This window comes from Leptodactylus fuscus, chromosome 4 (genome assembly GCF_031893055.1).
Source record: "Leptodactylus fuscus isolate aLepFus1 chromosome 4, aLepFus1.hap2, whole genome shotgun sequence".
NCBI lineage: Eukaryota > Metazoa > Chordata > Amphibia > Anura > Leptodactylidae > Leptodactylus > Leptodactylus fuscus.
The window spans coordinates 185,985,639-185,990,551 of record NC_134268.1 but is presented as its reverse complement, the minus strand read 5'-3'; positions in this window follow the sequence as shown (position 1 = coordinate 185,990,551).

Genomic DNA, 4,913 nt, shown 5'->3' with positions numbered 1-4,913 from the left:
CTGCACCCGTGCCGCTTTAAGCAATCCTGCTGAGTTTCCGTCTTCTGCGCTGAGAAACTGGACAGGGGACGGAAACCCGGAGGTCAGTTTTCAAACTAATTCAAGTGAATGGGTTTGAAAATTGAGCGTTTTGTACCTGTCTGCGGCGAAACCGTTTTTTTTAATAACCGGACACAAAGTCCTGCATGTCCAATTTTGTGTATACTGCCCCCCATCTATTGAACACAATAGCAACATTATCCATCTCTATGGAATGACTTGGCACCTATAGTCGTTTTTTACATCCTATTTTATGGGAAAATCATGATAAAGCGAAGGGGTCATCCAGCATCAGTAGGGGGTAGCTAGGGGGTGCAAAGGTAGAGGTCTGCACTGGTCCCTGGAACCTAGTGTGCTCAGAGGTCCCCCTGCCTGCCACACAAAATATTCCACTATTTAGGGAGCATCAGACTAGGTTTCCAGGGGATCAGCAGAGTAAATGAGTCTACGGGCCCACCCTCCATCTATACATGTACTTTTATTTGCACATATATTTATCATCCTTATCAAGGGTATTTTTAATAAACCCATAAGAATTAGACTATTTTGGCAAGTAATTGGCTCCAAAAGTAGATCAAACTGGGATTGCCATTCAACAGGTTTTTTGGGCCCATTTTTATGTCAGAACATGGACCCACTGTAGGACCCTTTGAAGCCCAAAAGCAAATTTAGCCCCACCCACTTTTGTGTTGACTCCACCCACTCATTAATTTTTCATGTGCCCTAACACAGTATAATCGTCCTACAGTCACCCGTAAATTATATGTCCCCCCTCTATCTCTCCCCCAGTTTCATATACACTCTTCATCTGCCCCCAGTTTCATGTCCCCCCTCCATCTCTGCCCCCAGATTCATGTCCCCCATCTCTGCCCCAGTTTCATGTCCCCCCATCTCTGCCCCCAGACTCATGTCCTCTCCATCTCTTCCCACAGATTCATGTCCCCTCCATCTCTGCCCCCAGATTCATGTCCTCTCCATCTCTGCCCCCAGATTCATGTCCCCACATCTCTGCCCCCAGTGTCATGTCGTCTTCTCCTTCATCTGCCCCCAGTTTCACGTTCCACCTTAGTGTACACATTACACTTACCTTCTCCTTCGCTCCCTCGCCGCTCTCTGCACGCCTCTCTCTCTCGCTGACACAGTTGTAGATGCGATGTGACTTCATCACATGGCGTCTACACAGCTAGTAGATGGTGTGCAGCGGCGAAGCAGGGAGCTGACCTGTGACAGCTCCTTGCTTCAGCCGCGTATGTGTTCAACTCAGATCTGCGTCCTCTGGACATACCTCCCTCCAATCGGGACCGCGGAACACGTCACCGGAATCGTGAATGTCCCGTGGAAATCGGGACGGTTGGGAGGTATGTATATTTAGCCAATAGCGATAATCACGTGTATTATGAATAGTTATGTGTGACACTATATTACGGGGGTTACTATGGTACTACGGCTCTCGCCTGGCATTATTGTTGTACCCTGTTAAAGCAAATCCACCTAATTGTCCGACTGCTATCCGACAATACAGATCTTGCCAGTTTACCCAAGAAATTCTAAGCAAGTCACAGTTCAGCGGAGCTAATTTTCTCCTTAATAATGCATTTGTCTACAAACTCACACATCCCACTCAGCTTCCATTAATCTTCTGTCCTCACCTAACCCCACTCCCCTCTTAGCTTTCACCACCTGCCTATCCTGTTGTCACTTTGGCACTGTTGTCAGTCTTCTCTTCTCTCATTTTCACCTCTCAAACTAAATGTAAAGCTTTGTACTACTACTGATCTAACATGGTAACACAAGAAGTTAGATGCTAATTTTTCTTTGTCGCAATCTATCACAGCCTTCCATCAATGAAAGTGTGCATGTTAACTCAATGAAGACAAAATCAAAGGGTTTGTTAAAAAAAAATTCACAAAATAGGAAAAGTTGTGTATGATATGTTCTTCTTATGTTAAGGAACCATCTTATCTCTATCAGATGGTTGTTTCAGTTTTCACCTTTGATCTGTGCACTTACATTAGATGGTCCGAAATTTAGGGCAATTATCGGGAGCACGCGTTCATAGGAAACAGGATTCCTGACAATTGGTCTGTCTCAGGCTAGGTTCACACCTGCACTCGGTCTCCACCTGGGGATTCTGTTGCCCATTCCACTTGAAAATGCGGAGAGAAAAGCGCTACAAGAAGGACTTCTCTCTCCACATTTTTCACCCTTTTGTACGGAAAACCAATGGACCCTATTGTTATATATAATACTGTATATATATTATAGGTAATCTATTGGGTCCGTGGGTTTCAGAAGGTGACCACTTTTTATTGCATGAGCAGCGGGGCTAGCTGCTCATGCAAGCAGTGAAGAGGAGTAGCAGAAGGGGTCTTCAAGCAAGAAGGGGGCGGTGAACAAACATCCAGTAGATGACGCCGTGGTGCTTGGAGCACAGAGGTAACGCTCCTTGTGCTCCCTGAAGACTAATTAGCATACAAATAAGGCTAAAACCCCACGAGCTGTAAATGCAGTGCTAAAGCGCTGCGGAAAGAACTGCAGCGTGAACGCATTGCGGTTCTTCCTGCAGCCCTTTGAAGAGAAAGTTTACGGAGTTTTCCTCTGCGGACTTTCTCTTACCATTATATCTACGGGAAAGCCGCTAGTGTTTCCATAGATGTAATTGACATGCTGCGATTTCTTCCACAAAGTGGGGATGGGATGGGATTCGGCCTAAAAGCGTTTTTTTCTGGAAAACAGCTGCAAGGATCAGAAAATGAGACGTATGCATAGAATAGCCTTTCTAAAGGCTACATTAAGATAGGCTTATTTAAAGGTTTGGGCAGTCCACATGCAGGCCACCCAAATGGAAACCCAAACGCAGATGTGAACCTAGAGTAAGCCTAGTTGCAGACGAACGTGGGCAAGATCAGTGTGCTATCCGTGTTTTTCCCGGATAGCACATTGACCCATTCATTTCTATGGGCCCATGTACAAGACCATGATTTCCACTGATCCTATTCTGTTCAGTGTTTGTGGAATGGACTTGACCATAGAAGCCTATAAGAGAATAAAAACCACGGATAACACACAGATGTATTCAGTGTGTCATCAGTGTGCCATCTGTATTTGTGGACAAGCTAGGGACATCATAAGATTCTCCTGTGTTGTTTTTTTCTGCGGATCCGTAAACTAGGATCACACACTGATAACACAAGGTTCATTTTAGCGGACATACGGCACTGACACAGATGACACAAGGTCTGCAAAAAAGGAACACTGATTACTAGTTTGCGGACCGCAAACTACACACGATCATCTGCAACTAGTCTTAGGGTGAGGGCACACTTTTAGGTTTTAAAATGCAGGTTTTTATCGGACACCAGTTTTAAAATGCAGACTTTATTTTTATATGCTAATTCTGTGCACGGAGCATGACGTGTTCCACCTGTGCTCCGAGCACAGCACCGCCATATCCAGTATCCAGTATGCTCCTTCATGTGAAGAGATCCTTCTCTTATTATTCTTCGTAGGAAGCAGCATTTCTCACTACAATGCATGTACAGGATGCACTGTAGTGAGAAGTGCTGCTGCTAACACTGCGAAGAATAAGAAGAGGAGGATCTCTTCACATCAAGGGGCATGTAGTGGCCAGAGCAGGCGGGATAAAATAAGATAATCCTTTAATAGTCCCACAGTGGTGAAATTTCAGTATGTTACAGCAGCATAGTAATACAGATACAGGATAATACACAGTAATATATTATGGATGTAGACACACATATGCTGAGAAGAGAAAATATACTAGGAGTCCATAGCAGCTAAGGAAGAGAAAAAGAAAGAAGGAAGACTTCAGGGTCATTATCATTTCTTTCTTTGTGCGGAGTGATCTTGGCTTGGTCTGATGTAGATTATACAGCCTGATCGCGGTTGGAAGGAAGGACTTGCCATAGCGCTCCTTCTCACACTTGGGGTAAAGCAGACAGTCACTTACCGTCTCAAGGTCTCATACATGTCACACACCACCTGTACTGGGTCCAGGGGGCTCCCCAGGACAGAGCTGGCCCTTCTGATCAGCCTGTCAAGTCTATTTCTGTCCCTGGCTGGTATGCTACTCCCCCAGCAGGCCACTCCAAAGAAGATGGCTGAAGCAATCACAGAGTTCAAAAAGGCCCTAAGAAGTGGCCCCTGGACTCCAGCGGCCCTCATCCTCCTGAGCAGGTAGAGTCTGCTGTGCCCCTTTCTGTGCAGCGCCTCCAGGTGGTCGGCCCAGTCAGATACTGGATATGACGGTGCCGTGCTCGGAGCACAGGGGTAACACGTCCTTGAGTGTCCCATGTGAATAGGGGTGTTCATGCTGAGCCACCGCTCCATCTACTATAATGGGGCAGTCATGGCCCCCTGTCCCTGTGATTCCAGAGTGGGGCTCCTGCTATTACATACTAATTATTTACTTTAAGGAATGAATAATAGATTTTTCAGAGTGAATCCCTAAATTTAAAGGGGCTTGTCATAATAAAAGGCGTTCAAAAAAATTAAAAGCTTATATATGTACCGCAAAATTATATGTGTAAGAACTGGCATTGGTCTTTGAAAAATTTTTATATAATTTTCGTAAGTCAAAAAAAAATATATAGCTGATTCATAACACGACAAGCCAATGGCTGCCCCTAATAAAACCCTAGCGACTCCCTAACATTAGACGACCCCGTTTTCTGCCACCAGAACGTGTAACATAAGTGCAGCGCTGAACTAGTTAACTACGTCGTGAGGAAATGACGTCACGTCACTAAGGGCGGAAGAAGAGGTTTTGGCCTCGTTTGGGCGGAAGTTGTAGTTGACCGTAATGAGGGCGTATGACCATGTCCTTCGGGTAAGGGCGGAAGTGTTAGGATTTG